Below are 22,423 nucleotides of genomic sequence, written 5' to 3'. Positions count from 1 at the left end.
TTCATTTTAAATGAATTGAGAAACACTCATTTATGATTCTATGTAGAATATACCCTTTTAATTTTTTATAGCCTTGTTGAGGTGTAGTTTACGTACTGTACAGTTTATCCTTCCTAAGCATCCAGCATGATGAGTGCAGCCATCACCACAGTCCAGTTGTAGAACATTTTCCTCACTCCACAGGGGTCCTTCATGCTTGTTGCAGTCAATTTCTGTTCCCTTCTCCTGTCCCAGAATATGATCTAGTTTCTCTCTAATTAATTTTGGCTTTTCTAGACATTTTACATATAAATGGAATCATATAAATATGTCTTTTTATCTAGCTTCCTTCACTAAGCATTCTGTTTCTTAGTTTTATCCTTGTTGCATGAATTATTAATTTCTTTCTGGGGTATTTTTTGTTTTTTTGTTTGTTTGCTTGTTACTACTTTTTGCTTACCCCTTTACCAGTTGATGGATATTTGGGTTGTTTACAGTTTTGGGCTGTTACGATTGATGCTGCTATGACCATTTACATACAATGACAAATGTTTTCATTTCTCTTGGTTAGATACCCAGGAGTGAAATTGTTGGGTCGTGTGGTTAAATATATGAGTAGGCTGTTGAAAAACAGCCAAACTGTTTTCCAAAGTGACTGTGCCATTTTATATTCTCACCAGCAATGTATGAGGGTTGTAATTTCTTCCTATCCTCCCAAACTTTGAATTTTTCAATTTTAAAAATAATTATGGCTATTCTAGTGAGTTGTGTAGTGGAATCTCATTGTGGTTTTATTTGTGTTTCTCTATTAGGTAATGATGATGAGCACCTCTTTATATGTTTACTTAAATATTAATGCATCTTTGGTGAAATAGCTTCATAACTTTAGCCCATTTTAAAAAATTGTTTTATCTTCTTAGTCTTCAGGTCTGAGGGTTTTAATACGTTAGACACCATTTCTTTATCATTTGTATGATTTGTGCATATTTTCTCTTATTTCGGGGCTTGTCTTTTACCTAAATTATGACTTTTGAAGAATTTGATGAAGTCTAATTTTTCCATTTTTCTTGTTTATTTTTTAATAGACTGCGCCTTTGTTGTCAATGTTTAGAATTAGAACTCTTTCCCTAACTTAAGGTTACAAGCTTTTTTCTATGCCTCCTAGAAGTTTCGAAGTTTTAGTTCTCTAATTCCCGCTGTGGTCCATTTTAAGTTATTTTTTGGTATGTTGTGAAAGATTGACACTTGTCTGTTTTTGCATCTGATTATTGACCTGTCCCAGCATCATTTGTTGAAATTCAAATGACCATGAATGTGAGAGTTTATTCTGGGCTCTATCCAATTTCATTATCTGTATATCTGTCTTTATGCCAATATCACACTGTGTTGGTTTTTATAGCTTTATAGTAAGGTTTGAAGTTAGGTAATGTAAGTCCTAAAGCTTAATTTTCTTTTTCTAAATCCTTATTTAGATTTTTATATATGTCTATATATGATATATAAGATATTTTATATATATATATGCATGTATATAAATATATCTTTCATATATATCTTAGAGTCAATTTTATGCGTATCTTAGAATCGTTTCTACCAAAAAAAAGCTATGGTGGTATTTTGATGACGGTCAGTATGGGGAGACTTGCCATCTTTTTTTTGCTAAGAATGTTTTAATTTTAATTCCAGAATAGTTAAAATACATGTTATATTAGTTTCAAGTGAACAATGTAGTGATTCAACAATTCCACACATCACCCCATGCTCATCACGACAAACGCACTTCTTAACCCCCCCACCCCCCCCACCCCCCCGGCAACCACCAGTTTGTTCTCTGTAGTTAAGAGTCTGTTTCTTGGCTTGTTTGACTCTCTCTCTTTCTTTTTTTTTTCTTACTCGTTTGTCTTGTTTTTTAAATTCCACATAGGAGTGAAGTCATATGGTATCTGTCTTTCTCTGACTTATTTCACTTAACATTATACTCTCTAGCTCATCCATATCTTTTCAAATGGCAAGATTTCATTTTTTATGACTGAATAATATTCCATTATATGGAATTCCATTATATTTTACATCTAGATATATAGATATATATATTGCAGCCTTTCTAAACTTCCTTAGTAGCTTTTTTGTAGACTTCTTAGAATTAACTACATAGAAGATAATGTTGCCTGTGAAGAGTTTTAACCTTTTTTTTTTTTTTTTCCCAATTTATGTGTGTTTCTCTTCCTGGTTTTACTGCAGTGAGTAAACTTTCTGGTCCAATGGTGAATAGTGGTGTCTAGAGGAGGCCTCTTGCCTTTTTGCCAGGATTATAGGGCAGTGGGACAGAGCATTCAGTCTCTCACCATGAAGTATGGTGTTAGTTGTAGATGTTTGTTTTCACTCTGAAACAATCAGTTATGTAATATATCTTATTAATAGAATAAAAGGATAAGCGTCTTAAGTATCTCAGTAGATGCAGATAAAAGAAAATCAGGGAAACAGAAAACCAAATAAAGAGTTTAAACGAAAGAAGAGGTAGAGGGGAAGCTACTTTATGTAAAGTGATGTGGACAAGCGTCTCTGAGGAAATGACATTAGAACTGATTATCTAGACAACCTGAAGGTCCTAAGTAGGCAAAGAGAACATACATGAAGGGTAGTTCAGCATCTGGCATTGTTCTTGTCTTATTCACTTTATAATTCTGACACCAAGCACAGTGCCTAGCCCCCTACAATTTGTTCAGCTTAACAGATAGTTGAGTGTCTTGCTTTCTTAGCCTCACATTCATTTTGCCTGTCATTAAATATTATTTGAAATTATGTATTTTGATGGTCACATAATACTCTACAGAAATACTATATTTCTATAATATAAGTTATTTAAATGCTTTCTTATTCACAGAAATGCTTCCTATCTTCATGATCCCAAACATCTGGGAAATACAGTTCCACTGACTTGGATTTACTCATTTATTTATATAAAACAGTCTTAAGATAGTTTCTTTAATATTACCTTTTACCGACTTCTATTTAAATATTCTTTTAATTTATCTTTCATGTGATCATGTTGGCTCGAAAGGGTTAAACAGTGCTTTAATAGAAACTAGCCATTAAACTGTTGTAGAATGTGGCAAAATACCAGACACAGATGTTGGGCTCTGGATATTTTTCTCTTTACATGGAAAGTATAGACTCATGAACTTCATATACCATTGCCAGGTGTTTTGTACTGCCTGAACTGAGACCACTGTGGCTGGGTTACACTAGAGAAAAGTCAGATGTCTCTTCCAGAGAACTGCCAAGGCCCCATCTTTGTTGCAAGTAAAATATACCAGAGTTTGAATTCCACTTGAAGCTTTTACTGGTATTTTTTTTTTAAGATTTTATTTATTTGACAGACAGAGATCACAAGTAGGCAGAAAGGCAGAGAGGCAGGCAGAGAGAGAGAGAGAGAGAGAGAGAGAGGAGAGAGGAGGAAGCAGGTTCCCTGCTGAGCAGAGAGTCCCATGCAGGCTGGATCCCAGGACCCTGGGATCACCACCTGAGCTGAAGGCCGAGGCTTTAACCCACTGAGCCACCCAGGTGCCCCGCTTTTACTGGTCTTTTGATTTGGGGCCACTTAAACTCAGGTTCCTCATCGATAAAGTGGGGTTGATGATAGTCACTTTATAAGGTCATTTTAAAGATCATGTGTATAACCTGATACACACTAGACACACTAGTGTGTCTGATAAACAGTAAGCACCCAGAAAACAAGGCTACCATTAATTACCTTTTTAAGTCTCTGGTAGTCGTGGGCGTTTAAGGGTTCCTAAGGCTTCATTAGCAGATGCTGACCAGCTTGTTAATGTTGTGCCTCCGAAGATGGTTACTGATATTTTTGTGAGGAATTAATCATTTTTTTCACTGGGTATGCTTGAAGTCGTCTGGAGACTATTTCTTGTCTGCACATGTCCCAAAAAAGATTTGGCCCCAAAGGTGGTATTTTAAAATACCATTAAGTTAGATCTTTTGATATCTTGTAAGTCAGTGTTTGTAGCATTCATAAATTTATGTATAGAGTTATGGTTACATTCTTTTACCCACTTTAAAATAAAAGGTAATACATTTTCTTTATTTTTCAAGAAGTAAAGAATTGCAACTGAAAATTAAACAATTAAATTCTACTGGGGTTGCCAGGGTATAGCTTCTGAGGTTGGGCCCTGGGGATTTAGGAAATCCCTAAGGCCCCCAGCAGATTCTAATAGGAATACTAATATGATTGCAAATACGGTTATTTTTAAATTCCTATATAAATCACTGCCTTCTAGTTATAAATAATCAGAAGTGATTGTCCCCTGTTTCTCTTAGAATTCCTATCAGAATTTATAGTCAAGGCTCCATTTAAATCCAAGATTTGTAATTTTGGGACACGACACTTGACTGGCCTTGCTCGGTTGTCTGTTTCCCCTCTGGAAAATGGGATCATGCCTTCTCTGCTCGTTTCACTGAGTTATGAAGATCAAATGAGGTCATGCCCATGAAAGCACTTTGTAAAGCACGTAGCTTACTAATTATTACTCCAGTTTATCCTGTCAGACCTGCCCTTTCCTCACGACTGGTCGGTCACTGGTGGAGGGGATGATAGCTTAGAGCTCTGTAGTGGGCGCCAGCTCTGAGGAGTCTTTTACTCGTATAGGGAGTGGACAGTTGTAGACTGTTGGTGTTTTTATCCTTTGATTCATTTTATTTTACCAAAGTAATATGTGTTTATTATAAAGAAAAAAAAAACTAGGGACTATAAATCAGCAAAAAGGAAAAATAAAAATTACCTCTAAATGCAGAAATAATTGCAACATTTATTTTCATATATGTAGGAAACAAATTCAGCTATACTGAACATAGTGCTCTGTTTCCTATTTTTATCACTCAGTGTATGTTATATGGAATGATAGCCTATAATTTTTTATAATGTTAGTGGCTACATAGTATCCCACCATGTAATATGCCAGAATTTATTAAACCTGTCCCAAATTTGTTATTTTATATTTAATGGCTGCTTCCAAAAGTTTTTTTACGATTACAAATAATGTATATTGTCACATCCTTATGGCTGAATACTTGCATATGTCCTCATTTTTTTTCTCATTATGATAAATCCTAGACTTGGAATTGCTACACCAAGGGGCATACAACATTTGAAGAAATTTAATATTTTGTAGCCTTATTAAGTAGTAATTGACATCTAATAAACGGCAGGTGTTTAAGGTTTACAGCTTGATCAATTTTGAATATGTACACACCCATGTCCAACACAGTTAAGGTAATGTCCTTTTGTAATCCTTCCTTTCTGTACCGTCCCACCCCTCGACCCCAGATCACCACTGAAACATTTTCTTTCCCTGTGGATTACTTTGTATTTTCTACAGTTTTGTGCAAATGGAATTACAAACTGTGTATTCCTTTTTGTCTGGCTTCTTGCACTCAGCATAATTATTTTGAAATTCATCCATGCTGTTGTTTATATCAGTCGTGCATCCTTTTTTGTTGCTGAGTAGTAAATATCCCATTGTACGGGTATATCATAATTCATTTACCTACTGAAAGGCATTTGAGTTGTTCCCAGTTTTGGGCTTTTTAAAATAAAGCTGCTTTGGAGATTGGTGTGCAAGTCTGTCTCCGGACGTAAGGCATTTGATATTTATTACAAATTTTGTGCTAGAAGGTTAGGGAGTATTTTGTAACAGAAAAAAGCTTAATATGAACATCTATTTTTCCTTTTTCCTTTTTACTTTTCTTTTTTCTTTCTTTCCTTTTTTTTTTTTTTTTTTTTTTTGAACTATACCTTTGGGAGGATTTAGAATTTGTAGATGTAACTTAGTTGGAATAATTTGACAGAAATTTGAAATTAACAGAGGTTAACAAGCACATCCTAGCAACTATAAACCTTATTCACAGTTGCCTTGGAACATCTACTTCGATCAAATGTATTGTCTAGAAAGCAAAAGTTACATAGGTTCCCTTAATGAATAATCCCTATTTCATAAAACTATATTTCTCTGTTAAATGACTACTTCTACATTGAACTTGAACAGAAAATATACTGGGAAAAGTGTATAGAATGCCACAAAAAACATTCCAGAATCTGGTTTTCCTTTGCCTCAGGGGCACACTAGACCGGAGGAGGAACGGGGAATTTCAAGACACCAGAGCTACTTTTCAACAGCCTTCTCCATTTCCTTTCTCAGACCTCAGAGACAGATGGTGAGAATATTTTTCCTGACTTCTGAAGGCTTAATCAGGGTGATTTTAATATATTTTGGAGAATCCTTTCTTAGTGATAAATTAGCTTGTAATCACCAGATTTATGTTTTGTGTTTTATCTGTGCAAATTATTTCATTAGGCACAATGTGGTTTAAAACAAACAAACAAAGAAGTCGATAGTGGATAGTGAATAAGATACAATCCTAAGGAACTTACTGAGAAAGGATAAGTATAGATAAATTTAATCAAGAAGTAGAAAGAGCTTAAACGCCATAAGAAAGACAGAAAAAAATATTCTATAGAATTCAAAGGAGTAGATTACTTCTGGAGAGGGGGATTGGGAAGCTTAAAATTAGAAATAGTGTTTGTGTTGATGATACTTAATTTGTTTTTACCAAAAAACAGAGAAAATGAACAGTTAATATAAAACCCAAAATAGCAATCTGATTTCAGATAAAAAGTTAATTATTGTTTTGAGGAAAAATAGAAGCATGTTTGGTTATTGTGGGTTTATTATAGTCTAAGTCAATGATTACTTTTTGAATTAGGTAAAATGGTTACCTCTTATAAGGCAAATAGTATATTAGCATTTCTGAGAAGTGATAAAATGGTCTGATTAAATTAACACAAGTAAGTGGACAGTACAACAGAAAGAGATGGGTGAGTGGCTAATTCTATGTGGATTAACACTCCTGTTATCTAGTAGAGCTAGAACCTAAATGAATTTGTCATGTCTTAAGCTCTTGGACTTTGTGCTGCTTACGCCTGGGCAGAGAAGCACTCCAAATAAACTGGGAAAGGACATAGTGATTAATTATTGTGCTCATCATTAGTTGCGAAGAGTTCACTTTCAATTAGCTAGCCGAAAACTCTTGTTAGAAGAGAGCAGATAGGATATCCTGAACTTCGTGGTGTTTTAATGGGCCCTGATGTTTCTAAAGGACGATGGCAACTTTGAACCAAATTTGTTCCTTATATAAGGTGTCATATGGTTGGCACAGTAATAATACAAATTCCTTTTTCCCTACTATTCTGATTATATTCAGAAAACCTAGTAATTAAGTTATTTAATCATTCTACTTATTTTAATTCTGTTTATTCTTATAGTTTAAGCAAGAAAATCTTTAAGACATTTACTTAATAAAAATTAAAATAAAATTACAATTACTAATAATTATTTGGTGGCTCGTCGTTCATCACATACTCACATACTATTTTTTCCCCTAAATCAAGATTTTAAATCAGCCAGACTTTTATTTGTTAAATGCTGAGTTCTTTCATTCAGGTATAATTATGTGTTAATGACTGATAGTCTGAAATCTGTTTTTGTATTTGATGAGCATAGTTGTTACTGCACCCCAATTCCCAACTTTTAATTTCATTAAAATGAAAATTATAATCATGCATATTCTTGTGACCCGCAAGATACAATTAGTTTGTTGTTGTTCTTTATTTGTCAACGCCTTTGTTGTACCAAGTACCGACCACCACTTTGACAGTTGGATAAGTAAATCATAAATAGCCAGCTGACAAATTTACTTAGCCAGTAAGTTGTCCTTGAAAAATGATCAAATTTAGATCTTTCTCCCAGATAGAAAAGACAGATTATTTAGAATGTACAATGCATAGTTTGGAAAGCATATACAAATAAGCTATTTGTGATCATCATTTATGTATATTTAAATTTTTTTTCAAGATTTGAAAGTGAATGTGTTAAGTATATGTTTTCTAAATTGTGTTTTGAATGAGACTCCATGGTCAAATAAATTTGGGAGAAGTTGTCATTATATAAAATATCTTTTCAGTAGGCATTCCATTAGCCAGCCATTGAATTCTCAGTTTCCAAAAGGAGGGCCTTATTTAGACTAGTATTTGATAGAAAAACATTTGAAGACTCTGAATTAATATATTCCATGAGGTTTTACTATGGTTTGTCTGTCATACAGCTACACTCCAAGAGCGGGTATGGTCACTTTTTTTTTTTTTCTTAAAGGAAGAGAGAGAAGGTGGGGGAGAGAAGGGAGAGGGAGAGAGAGAGAATCTCAAGCAGACTCCACACCGAGCTCAGGAGCCTTTTACGGGGCTCAGTCTCACAACCCCAAGATCATAACCTGAGCAATAATCAAGAGTTGGATGCTTAACCTGCTGAGCCACCCAGGCACCCCAGTACATCATGTTTTTTAAGTAGAGTAATGTCCTGAATGAGAGGCCAAGGAGGGTGATTAGGAAAAAAGGAGAATTTGATTAAATGAATATTGCAAACCATATAAAGCATGAAGTGTTTATAAAGCTTCTCAGTGCCTTAAGCGAGATCTCCTTTGCTCCCTTGCCAGCTCCTTCTTTTGGACAAAAGAAGTAGTCCTCCCACATAACTAATAAACACCCTTTTTGTTTTTTAGAACTCCATATACTTTCTGTGCTCTGTTTATTTTAGAGTGCGGCATTTGTTAGTTCATTTTGGCAAATACTGATAATATAAAAACAGTGACTGTCTCAGGTAGAATTAGATAATTGACCATAAATCAATTTAGCTTAAGTACTTGAATATACTCATTTTCTCACTAATTGGAGTTTTTATTGCTATATCTCATGAGTTCTCACTGGGAAGAGTTCTTTAATATATGGTTTTTTTCCTAGTTTGATGACATTGGTGATAACTATTTCAATGCACATAACTATATCAACACAGTTTTAAGTGCTAGAACTTTTCTATCAGTTATAGAAGTATCTGTATGAAAAGACAATGGCCAGTGACTCAGTTGGGTCACCAGACAGAATGGGTCACCAGGCTGGTAAAGTGAGTCTAATCATCTCCATGAAATGCCTTCCCCAAACTTTATAAAACATTTCTTAAAGTCATGTTTTTAATTTAAGAAATAACACTTTGAGAGGCAGCTGGGTGGCTCAGTCAATTAAGCATCTGGCTCTTGATCTTAGCTCAGGTCTTCATCTCAGGATGAAGAGTTCAACACCCCCCTCCACACCCAGCATGGAGCCTACTTAAGAAAACAAAAAACAGGGGCACCTGGGTGGCTCAATGGGTTGAAGCCTCTGCCTTCCGCTAGGGTTGTGATCCCAGGGTCTTGGGATGGAGCCCCACATCGGGCTCTCTGCTCGACAGGGAGCCTGCTTCCTCCTCTCTCTCTGCCTACTTGTGATCTCTTCTGTCAAATAAATAATAAAATCTTTAAAAAAAAAACAAGAAAGAAAGAAATAAATAACACTTTGAAAAAGCGTTTATGCAAGGTAATCAGTGGAGAACATGGTACTGGTGAAACCAAGATCAGTCCAGAATCTAGGTCAGTTATTTTAGTTGGAATTAATTCCCATAAACCAACTTATCTTTCTCAGCTGATGTTTCCCTGTCTTCCTGGGCAAGAAAATTTGGGTGATGGGCTCGAATGAAGTATTGATTTCCAGCATTGCTTCTACCTACTCTTTAATTTCCTCTCCCACAACCAGCATCTTGTCTCAGAGTGCATACCTCATCTGGAATGCTTGTGCTGGAATCCTCCATACTTATGCCTTTGTCTCCACAAAGAGACAAAGGCATAAGACAAAATGCCTACCACATTTTCCTAAAACTTCCAGTTTCCTTCTGTTACTTCTCTGATAAAATAATTCAGTGATCCCAATAACATAACGACTATAGGAAAGTGACAGGCCTTCCTTAATCCTAATTCACTGTTACAATGGGAACTGTTAATATAATTAACATTTTGCTGAACTTGATGTCATTAAAGAATTGGCTTTTTTAAAGTCTTTTTACTTAGTACCTTAATTGATACAACTAACATCATTTTGAGAGGAAAATTCCCCACTACACCAAGCATCCATGTCAGCTCAGGCTTTTTTCTCTCCCATGAATATTTTCAAATGAAATAATTAAAATAATTTTAAAATGTGTTGGTAAGAGTGTCCATTCACTTTCTCTTCTTATTCACACTCTGGTTTTTCTCACTTAAAATAATTGTAGTGAACCTGATTCCTTGATTCTCCGCGATGTTTGCCCTCCAACCACATGGCCTGAGGTCTGCACATTGAAGTTAGTGTGATGCTAACAGTACAGCTTATGCATGTTATTTAGATAACCAGCATTTCCTCATGCTAGATCAGAGATATACCAGATAGAGTGGAGTAATTTTCAAACCCCATTTATTTATTTAATTAGTTAGTTGCATTTACTTACAGAAAGATTATTAATAGGGCACCTGTGTGGTTCAGTTGATTGAGTGACTGACTCTTCTTGAGTTCAGCTCAGGTCATGATCTCAGCGTCGTGAGATCGAGCCCCAGGACAGGCTCCCACACTGGGCATGAAGGTTTGCCCAAGGTTCTCTCCCACCTTCTCCCTCTCTCCGCCCTCTCCCTGCCCTGCCCTATATGAGTAGGTCCTCTCTTTTTCTAAACAAAATAGATGATGAAATTTTTATCTCCAGTTGTCCTTCCTCCATCCCGCCATCCTGCAGCTTGTTCTCTAAGGTCCTCAAAATACCTATGGCAAAGGACCAGTTTTTGTTTACACTCCATTTTTTTTTAACAAATTAATTTTATTGTGTTTTTTTTTTTAAAGCCACTATCTAGGACAGATTGGAAATGAAGAAAAAGGCCTACAAATTTATAAGTCCAGATTTTTCATCATTGACTTCAACTGATAATCAGATTACATTATTGAATTCTAGAAAGTGTCTTCATTTCTCACAATTTCTGCGCTTCGAACAGAGGTCCGTTATCTGTTTCTAGAAACTTAAAGTCTCTGAAACATCTGTGTGCTGTTACTCTTCCCGCTGGGACCGATGCGCCTCCCCCTGCTTGAAGAGTGCTCTGTAACTTCTGTTCCATTTGGCAAAGCTTGATTTTTGCTAGTCAGTTCATGCCACCTCCGTGGCAGAGTGCCTTCACTAACAAACGTGTTCCCTGCCTATCTTCTTCCCAAGAATTTGCCCTTCCATGCTCTTTTCACTTTGTGCATGCCTTTTCTTATACTAGTATCTCATTGGGTTGTGGATTACGTTTTTCCCGACAGGGTGAGCCTACCGAGGGCCAGTTTGTTACCTAGTTATCCTTCCGTCTTCGGCTCTCAGCACACAGCAGCTTATATTTATAAATATTTGTGGATTTGTTACTTCTGGCGTGGTGAATTCAGGAGAGTAGTAACCGTGCGTCTCTAGCTTACTAATTTTTCTTTTTTAAAGGTCATTTTTTTCTTCCCCCTACTCAGGTCTCTGAGACGTTTCTGCATAGAGAACTGTATTTATCTGGCATAGTTATAGCATAAATTCCTGAAAATTAGAAAGTAGAGATTTTGTTGGATCATTAAAACCAAGATGTAAGTTCTTAACTTTATCCGAGTAGACTAGCAGTAGCTCTCGAACTTTTCCCTCTCAGCACCCCTTCAATCTCTTAAATTATTGAGGACCCAAGGGAGCTTTTCTTTATGGGGGTCATATCAACCAATATTTTACCATACTAGAAATTAAAACTGAGAAAATTTGTAAAGCACAAGAATACACAAGGCTACACTCCATGAGCCATTAACACATTAGCCCTGACACATCCCATGGCCTCTGGACAACACCGTTGTACACTCAAGAGAGAGAGACAAATGGGTATCAGATTAGGTTTTGACCTCGTGCACCTCCTAAATGGATCGTCGAGACTCTTGGGGTCCCTGGACCACAGTTTAAGAACTGCTTTATAGGAATTTACTGTCTAATTGCCTACAAATATTCTGTATTTTTATTTCAATAATGTATCATAGCTTTTGTGTTTGTAGGTTAATAAGTTGTGTGGGGTTTTTTTTGGGGGGGGGGTTTGGTTTGTTTGTTTTTTGTTTAGTATCTACAAGTCTTATCATAGTACCCACCCCCATATTAATATCTAGGCATCCAGTGTGCTGGAAACTTTGCTCACTCAAGAAGTCATTTTGTTTGTAAATACTTGGGAAGGTCATTTCTAGTTGTGCCCTATCACTATACTGGCTTTCAATTGCTAGACCTTTTTATGATTTGTGAACCTCCAAATACATCTCCTGTGATGATGATTCTTCCTCTGGAGGGTTTGGAGACTTGATCATTTCTTAAGGATTTCTTAAGGAGTTCACAGAGTAAAGTTTGCTTCTTCTTCAGGGAAGTGAGAAGTATTCCCTTCAGAATCTTTCTGCTCTCCTTTGTTTGACCTTCCCCTCCACTTGCCTCAACCTGATCCCTGATGCTGGCTTTCCTTTTCTGAGAGTACAGTCTGCTCTCTGGCAGATAGTTTCTTGGCCATGGTGACTCCTGTTCTTTTTTATTCCCTACCCTCTTACCTTGGCTGATACTCTGTTAAATTCTTTCTGAGGTCTTAGCAGGACAGTCAGTCTCCAGAGTATTTGACGACTCTTTTCAAATTGCATGGGTACTGGGTCTTCCCAGAGAGTTCTTGGATTTTTCTGTATACCTTGTCAGCTGCCTGGAAGTACCAAGATGGCTGCTGGTTGAGAGCTAATTCCCTGACAACTCAATATTCTTATTACTAATAGGCTTTTTATTGTGTAATGGTGTGATGGTGTGAACTATAATTTAGGGACTTATCATTGTAAGTGACACACTAGAAGCACAAAGCTGATAGAATGTTGGGGACTTTTTATTTTTTAATTCTGAGTTCTAAACATAGTACATACTCGATAAATGTTTGCAGAGTTAATTTTGTGCTCATTAGTGTTGATGAAATGCTTCATAATGTGGTAGCCTCATCAACCACGTTATGATTTAAGCCAGACATCTCTGTCTTATACCCAAGGGAGATATGCCTTCACACTATTCTGAAAAGGTACATATTGCTGCCTTAATAAACAAAAATCCTTACCTGATACTTAATGAAGATTATGATTTGAAATGTACAAAATAAACATCTCAACGGATTCTGATTCTGACTCTTCACTAAATACCTCTATAGGAGTTCTTAGTTATCATGAAACTTTGTACAAATCATGTCAACAAGGTGATTTACAAATGTGGGCTTGAGATACAATAATTATTTTCATTATTTTTTGACTTAATGAATTTGCGGTTAAAAATACCCTTTTTTACAGCACTATTTATGTTCTATAAATTGCTTTCTAAATATTCAGACCAGCCTTTATTTATTTTTCAGTTATCTTTTTCTTCAACATTCTTCCCCCGTCATATTTTGACCATGTGTTCTTCTCTGCACGAATTCATCCCAGTTTCTCCCCTCCAAGCCATCAACGACTTTACAACTTCTGTTTTTGTTTTTGGCATGCATTTAATCATACCATTGCCTGTAAACCTTCCACTGCCCACCAGATAAAGGCTAGCTCCTTGGCACGGCCTTGATTCAAAGTCCTTGGTCCCAACTGCATTTTCAGCCTAATCTCTAGTCACACTGGACCACCCCTTTCCTGTATCACACTCAGCTCTTCCCTGCCTATTTATGTAAGCCAGAGTGGCACCATTCTCTTCTCACTCTTCTCACTGGCCAGACCTTCCTTGTTTTTTAATGATCACAGACTACCACCTAGGGCACATGTACCTGTGAATGGAAAACCTAGTTACGGCTCACTCTGCATCCTTAGAGTTCTTTTTTTTTTTTTAACCAGGTTTCCAGCTGAAGCATTTACACAGTGTATACTCTTTTCTCCTTTTGCATAGGTACTAAAGAAGAAATTCACATGTATGGTTCACTCTCATGCGTTATCTACTTACTAGGTACTGCTTTACCCTTTTCCTGTCCCATTCAGGAAAGCCTATCAGAATTCGAGTTAGTGAAAGTGTCGTTGTTACTCAGCATAATCTTCAGTTAACTTAGTCTTTATTTTTTTGATGGCATGATTCGAAACCTATTGAACCTTAACAAATTCAGTACCTTTTACTAAATGCTCTTAACAACTAATTATGATATACCTTATATCCGATGATGACAAACAGACATGTTACAGGTGCAGAGATACTTAAAATGCAGTATCTTAAAATCGGTGTTACGGTGTTTGTTCCCTTAGACTATTGGGAGCATAGCTACTAAATTAAACTTTGAGAGCATTGCCAGGGAAGACTCACATCCTGTCGGGGCACTGATACTGATTTTTTGTAACAAGCCTGACATTGCTTTGTTTAAAGTATGTTCATTTTCACTATTCTGATTTCTTCCTTTTAGTAGTGTATCCATCATGTTGGATACAAGAAATTTGCAAATGTATGATGTAATTTTCTTTACCTGTTGTAATTTTATTGAGCTATATGTAATACTATGAAGCTTGCAACTTAACCAGCTAAAAACTTCTTCTTAAAAAAAAAAAAAAAAGAAAGAAAATTCTAGAGATTAACGTTGATGGAAATATTTCCGTACTCTTAACCTATGACTGTTCTGCAAATCTAAGAGCAAACAAACAGAGCTTTAAGTTTTACATTCACACTAAAATACAGGCAAGAAGAAAATTGACCCAAATTCTTAAATAAGTGCAACGGGGAGGTTTGGTTTTGTGGGCTAATAGCTGCCCCATCCTTTGTGATTGCTTGCTTACATAATTTGTTATGAAAGAATGCTTCTAGGTAAACCATATCTCCAGAAAGCTTGTGATTTGTTCTGTTCTGCTCGGGAAGGGTTAAGAGGAGACAACATCCTGTCAAAGACCTTGTTTTTAATTTTGCCTCTCACACTGGCACAGATCCTGCTAAGAGCAGCCCAGATTAGTTCGGAAAACCTTTGAAGAGATTTAAGATGTCCTTCAGCCAGTTTGAAGGTTTTTGTCTTGCAAATCCAGTACAAGGGCGCCTGCAGGCATCTCGACCCTTGCTGTGCCGCTGATGCAGCTCAAGGTCACACTAACCCGCCCTGTGACATTCAACAACAAAAAAAAATTATGCGGTGAAACTGCTTCAGCGTTTAGCCAACCAACAACTTCCTTTAGTGAGGAACTGAGGAAGAAGTCTCTTCCCCCCACCCCCTTTTTCTTTTTTGGGGGACTCTGTGAATTTTTTGCTGTAGGAAATAATCCCGGATTTATGGTGTGTGTGATGACAAGGTCATTTCTTAATTAGAACACATGTAAAGAACAAAGCTAAATGGCTTCAAAACAGCTTTGTAGTTGATGGAGAGGATTTAAATTATTTAAAGAGATAGTCACCCATGTATGATGGAAGCTGAATTCTAAAGGCATTAACTCCTTCATTCCAGTCTACTTGCCATTTCTTTCTTATGTTTGACTTGAGAAGGTTGCCTTCCGAACTAAAGCAAATGTGTAAATGCCCACTTCTTAACAAGGTGAAATGTAATTTATGAATCAAATTCTTGGGTAAACTTTTAATGGAGAAGTTTTCTTCCCATGACAATTCTCTCCTGGAAATTTTATCCAATGACTTGATTTAGGAGCTCGGAATTACGAACTTTTCCCTCTGGCAACCATGATTTATTTACAATGTGTTGGAGGGGATGAACGAAGGGCTTTTTATTGCCTCACCTTGTCTCCCTCACTTTTGCCCATTTGTGATTTAGAATTCTAGTTGAGCAACTTGTCCCTGCTTCTTTAGAAATTATAGCACAGATCATTCAGGTTTCTCAACTCTAAAAGAATCAGTATGGGAAGATACGTGCTTTTTCCTAAGGGAAAGAAAAAAAAGTAGTGTCAGTTTAAAGTGGACTTTCAGAAAGTTGTTTCTAAACATACAGAACTTTTTTGAGGTACAAAGAAACCATGTCCATAAACACTGAGCCATACTGAATTCCCTCTCCTTTGTGGGGCTTGTTTGCCCATTTGGTTTCTCCTTTGATGCCTTGAGGTGCAAAGTAGCAAAGACACTCCTTGGAGAGATCCCAGTGCATTAGCTTCCTATGCTTGGGACTTAATGCATATCACACCTAATGCAGAATAACCCGAGTAATTTATAGTTGGTTTTTTAGATACATATCATACACAGAAGCACACACTGCAGTTACTTTTCTATACACAGAATCACACCATGTACAGAAATTTAACATCGGCGTAATGATATCCACATCACAGTTTTCTCAGAATCCATACCCAATTACTTTCTTGGAGACATTTCCCTGTGAGTGTGATTAAAGTAGAATCAGGGCAAGTACTAGGTGAAGAGGGATAATGTTTTAAGTGTGATTATTTGAACTGAAATTTTAGATTTTGTGGGCCACACTTAAATTTAAGTTTGAGGCAATACCATGACAGATTGTTTAAGAACAACTTTGAGTTAACTAGACTTACTGTTCTGAAGGATTTTCTTCTAGTCAAGAAACAGTTTATTTGGGTCTTCCCTGAAAAGTAAGAAGGTATGTGTTCTTTGAGGTTCTGGGTATTTTAAAGGATTTTAGGTTTACAGAAAGAAAAAGCTAGAGGGAAAATCTATATGCAAGAAAATGGTCCATGTGATTCTTTGCGTCCCTGCCCTTGCCTGGAGTCTGCTATGCCCTTATGTCATGTATGACCCAGGCTCACCTGCTAGTAATTTCTAATTCACTGTCCTAATTCATCGATTTGTTATCACTAATTGTTCTTCATTTACTTCTGTGTAGTTTCCAGTACCTAAAGGGTTGAAAGGTTGCTGTAATTGGCACCCGCAGCTGCTCTTTCTTTTGACAGGGGATAATTTTGCAGCCTATGCTTTGTGTGACAGCTGCCTAATTGGGCATTCTCCCCTTGTAGCAAGCCTGCCTCCTCCAGCCTCCCTGCTGACAAATGGTGGTGGATTATAGATGAGGACACGCTGACCCATTCGACCTTGCTGAGACAGCGGGGAGGGGCCTCCTGCTACTTGAGGGAAGCTTTAGGTCATTTAGAGGACAAGGTCATGAGCCAGGTGGAGAAATGACATGATATCACATGACAGTAGCCTGATGACATGGTCAGTGTGTCAAGGACAAATGCATCAGTATTGATTAAACATTATTGCAAACATTATTGCAATATTTCATTGAAGGCCCTAGTATTTCTTAATTGTTCCTGCTGCTTTTTTTTTTTTTTTTAAGAAAAGTGTGCAGAATAGGACATGTTTTCTAGCAGTGTTAAAGCATTTGTGTACATGAAAATAGAACTGGTTTAGGAAGCCTCCTGTTAAGTTTCTTTGATTATCTAGAGTATTTTGTCCCTAATTATTGCCTCGTTTGCAGCCCCTCGACTGTCAGTACTTTTGGGGAGTTTTTTGAAAATTAAGGCAGGCAAATTAAAACGAGGTAATATATGTTGTTAAAAAATATTTATCAACTACTGTCATCACGCTACTCAGTGACTGGCTTACCTTTTCACATTTTGGGTAAAAGAAGAATAAGCCAAGTAAAAATGCCCCATAGAAAGGAACCTCAGTACTTTTAATTTAGGAGCCCAAAATTACCTCTATGCTACTACCATAATTATAAAGTGTTAAAGATGTTTTTTAAATAATTTTGAGACCTGAAAATATTTTTTTTTAAATAGCTGTGGTTATACTTTGTATGAAAACTTTAAGATAAATGAAAATCTTTTGGACATCTCTTCACTATTGGTAATGCACATGCTTTTCTTGAAGGAGTGGACGTGAGCTATTACCTTTTTAGTGCAAAATCCTAAGAATCTTTGCTGAGTCCATTAGCCCTATGTTAATACTTGAAAGTATAAGTCGGTGTAAACTGTATTGAATAGTCCAATTTAGAAAAATGCCATGTTTAAAAAAACTGAACAGGGGGTGCCTGGGTGGCTCAGTGGGTTAAAGCCTCTGCCTTTCACTCAGGTCATGATCCCAGGGTCCTGGGATTGAGCCCCACATCGGGCTCTCTGCTTGGCAGGGAGCCTGTTTCCTCCTCTCTCTCTCTCTCTCTGCCTGCCTCTCTCCCTACTTGTGATTTCTATCTGTCAAATAAATAAATAAAATCTTAAAAAAAAAAACAAAAACTGAACAGTATAATGCAGAGAATACTGATCATGATTCTGGCTTCTGGAAAAACGTAATTATTGTTGGGTACTGTTGGATCTAAGCCCCCAGTCCAACAGGAGGTAATTTTATGCTCCTGAAATTAAAAAAAAAAAAAAAAAAGAAAGAAAGAAAGAGAAACTATCAGTGGTAAAGTGTGGTGAATTAGCTCACTGAAGTAGACACATCTGTATTTTCATGGCATGTGCATGGGTATGTGTGGGTGGGTGTGTGTGTGTGTGTGTGTGTGTGTGTGTGTGTGTGTTTCATTTTGACTGTGCTGTGCATGTGTTAGCTGCTCTCAAACCCTGACTCAAGCTTGGTGGAGGTTTAATCCTGTGCCCTTGTACACGTAGACTTGATTAGTAGTTGTGGTTATCTCAGCAGAAGACATACCGCCCTCCTCCTAGTATTGGTCGGGACCCGGGCATGGGGGAGTCAAGGCAAAGGAGAAAGAAAAGAGATTTTACATTAGTATTCCATGAAAGCCTTACTGTCTGCAGAACAAATTGATTGCTCCGGTGTACCTGTGCTTGGCACCACTGCTGTGAAGGAAAGGTAGGGTTGTAATCTGTTTTATTGTATCACATATTGTGACACTCCAGGAATATTTAACATGCGCTCTTTCTGTGGCACGTGCTTTAAGCGTAGGTAAAGAAAAAAGAAATAAATGAATGGAAAGTATGCAAGAACAGTGGGCTACAGCTTTGTTTACTTCCATCCATGAGAGTTCATTCGAGTAAGATAATTTTGCTGAAAGCGTCACGAGGAACAAACCCTGATTGATAACGAAACCCTGTAAAGTGTTCTGAGGCACTTATCTGCTTCTCTGCTTGAAACGTGTCAGGCAGAGATGAAATTCAAGCTAATATTGTAAGATTTTAACCACAAAATGAATGGGAGAAGTCATGGAGGACCTAGTTGGTTTAGGAAATGATTTTTAATTATTTTCAGTATATTACCTTGTTAAAGGTCCTACATAACGTGGTGCAGAGAATAAGAAAAGAGATTTTCATTTAAAAAAAAAAAGAGGTAATCACTGTACCACCTTAAACTATATTAAGTAAACTGAGAAATGTTTTATTTACTTTATTCTTTTACTAATTTCATTCATTTATATGAACATTGTACTGTTTGATTCTGTTGTAGGAAATTGAAACATTTTTTCAGTTTTGGTTGTTTTTTTTCCCAATTATGTGACTGTCAGATACTTATAGTGTAAAATTTAGGATTGTTTGGTATGAATTCAATAAATGTTTTAATAGTTCACAAAATGGTTGAAATATCTGTGATTGGAATTTGACCTCTTGCCATTTTCAGGCATTCTTGAAATGTTGTGGCTGTACTTTTGAGGTTACGTATAAATCTGTACTGTGAAGGGGAGAGGAGAAATTCCTCTTGTCTGAGCCTCTTGCCACATGTGAACTGCAAGTGCCCTGTGCCTCCTCTGTCCCCATCCTGATCCTTCAATTAGAATCAGAACCTTGATTTTGGACAGAGAGGAAGCAGAATGGCTCACTGATGAAATGAAAGTTATTTTCCATTGTTTACTACAACATTCCTGAAATTAGTATATAGCTTTACAGTTTTTAGATTGCATTTCACTTCCATTTAAATGTGTAACTGTTCTGTATATACTAATTTTAGTTTTACGTCACAAAAACATCCTGATATAGAAGATCAGAGGTCGTGGACATTGGTCTAGACTTGCTCTCAGATACTTTTATAGAAAATGGGTGAATGGAGAAACATCTTTAAGCATTTGTTAAATAACAAATACAAATATACCAAATCCTGATGTGATTAAAATGTAAGGTTTTATTATCCATGAAGGGAAGGCTCTTTTCAAAGAATTTTTAAACTTGATGGCAAAATTAAGACTACTAGAGATGTTTTCAGATGAATATAAGCCATCCAAATGAATATTGCTGTATTCTTATATACTTAGTTTTATAGTTGTTTTCTTATTGAAAAAATGTAAATTGAGATAATGTCGAGGAAAAATAAACCATGGCACTAAGAACCAGAATATTTTCCAGAATAAAACATCTTTTAAACTTTCTCTAGTTCTAATTTTAGTTTTTAGTTTTGTAATTACTTCACAAACTTTGAAAATTTTGGAATCTTTCACCTTCTCAAAAGAAATTCATGGCATGTGTATATATAATGTTCAGCCAGCTCAGAATGGGAAGATAGAGAAGGGAATACCAAATAAAAGAAACTGGTATTTATGTTTTCTTTTCTTTTCTTCCCTCCTTTTGGTGGAGTGGAAGGTTGTTTTTTGTTTACCAAAGTACCCGAAATTCTTATTGTATCTGGCACATAGTAACTGCTCAGTAAATATTTCCTGGTCAAATGAAAAAAGAATGCTTAACCAATCCACCAGTGTGTGTGCCCCTCCGCACACACACTTTATTTTTTCCTCTCTTGACTTTTTATGGTTCAATTTTTGCAGTGCAGACTATAATGCATGCTTAGCATCAGCTTCTCTTCTGAAAGTATTCTGTGTTGAAGGAATAGGGACTTATTGTTCTAGAACCAACCTAGGGATCGTATTTATAGAATTATCTGACAGTCAGAGTAATTCAAGTGACTGCTTTATCTTGTTCTTCCTCTGAACATAGGACAAGGAATTACGAACATCAGAACTGACCCGTGATGTTGAATTTTTTAAAACTATGAAATCTCTTTCTTATTTAGATTCATTTTGTGAATCTAGATGCATTATGCTTATTAACCAATATCAACAAATTACTTTGAACATCCAAGGAAACTGCGTGTTAACTTGGGTCAGAGATTTCTAGGTACCTGGAACATATGGAGAAGACAAACGTTTGGCATGTTATCATGACTGTTAACTTAGGCCATAAAATGAAAGTCATTCATGAAGACAACTTTAAATATGTGGGTGACAATTCTCTAAGCTCAGTTAACGAGTTAATGTTTTCATTAGTTGGTGTCCATTAGCCAGGCTTAGACCAGAGTTTTTGAGTTCTAAGGACCTTGGAAATCGTTAATCTAAAGAGTACATTTAACAAATGAGAAATCTTTATAGCCACAACAAAATTGAATTTATTTCCAAATAGGATGTAAATTAAAGCAAACTGATATATCATTTTATGCACACACAGTTGTGGATTGCTCCCAGTGAATGTGGACCCAGTATATTTTTATACCAGAAAGAGTGAGAAAATATTGATATCACTAAAAAAGACATTAAAAACTAGGGAGAAAATCTTTATATAAAATTATAGTGTCTGTAGTAGAATAAATCTGTGAAAGGTACAGTCACAGACACGTAATGTCTGTTGGTATTTAATAATTTATGGCAGTGTTTTCCTGAATAGTATAATAATGGCTGAGCAGAGAAAGAGAACAGCTAACAGAGACTCTTGCTGGGTAGTAGGAACCTCCAAGATGGAGATCCCAGCCACCCATGGCCTCCTTGAAGCATAATTAAATGCTGAATTGACAAGTTTGAGAAATATTCTGATTGTTCTTAGAAATATCGGACTCCTGGGGATGGAGTTGGGGTGCAGTTAGGTCCCAGCAGTGCATGTCAGATGAGTATCCAAGTCATAGAATGAGAAAGTCTATCCAAAATGTGTGCCTGACAAGAGTAGACTCGCCTTCATCTACCTGTGCTGAGATTCATAACCTCATTTTATTTTTAGCAGAGAAATGAATGAGGAACTAGAGAACTGATGGGAAACCAAATTGGCCACAAGGAAGTAGTGGAAAACTAGTAGGCATTGGAGGTGTGGTTTGAGGACTTGGCTGTCTCATGCTTAAAATTCAAGTTTATATAAAGCTGACAAGTCATAGGAATTGCAATAAACTGTTTCTAAGCCTTTCTCTCCCGTAAGTGGGGGCGGTAGGGGATGGGGGGGAATCTCCATTCCTAGCTCTTTGATTCAGCAGTTGGGCAGAGCAAAGTTTACCAGCAAACTGTTTCACATCTCTAAACCTCAGTTTGCCCATCTTCAAAATGGGCATTATTAATATCTACCTTTTGAGGTTGTTATAATGAAATGAAAGGACTCGTGAATAGTGCTTGGACCATTATATAAATATTTGATCATTTTTTGTGTATAGGGGCTTGTGTGTCTCAGTGTAAGACAGCCTTGCCCTGTGTAGATGTATTCTTTATGCTACTATTGATAACAGAGGCCCTGACAAGATAACCATAATACGATGTGATAGAACTTTTGGCTATTTTAAAATAAATGATGTAGTGTTTTATATGCAGCATAGTGAAGCTGTATAAATACTCTTATTCCCATTTTTTAACCTGTCACCTTAGTCTCAGATTTCAACATTAAAAA

At 36.5% G+C, this 22,423-nt stretch overlaps 1 protein-coding gene across 3 annotated transcripts in view; it reads left to right on the top strand.

Moving 5' to 3' along the window:
• Window positions 1-22,423, top strand: part of NRIP1 (nuclear receptor interacting protein 1) — a 99,720-nt gene that overhangs the window by 43,668 nt on the left and 33,629 nt on the right. The window lies entirely within an intron of this gene.

This window comes from Meles meles, chromosome 4, assembly GCF_922984935.1.
Source record: "Meles meles chromosome 4, mMelMel3.1 paternal haplotype, whole genome shotgun sequence".
Taxonomy (NCBI): domain Eukaryota; kingdom Metazoa; phylum Chordata; class Mammalia; order Carnivora; family Mustelidae; genus Meles; species Meles meles.
Note: the sequence above shows the minus strand (reverse complement) of the source record. Positions and strands in the feature narration are given on the sequence as shown.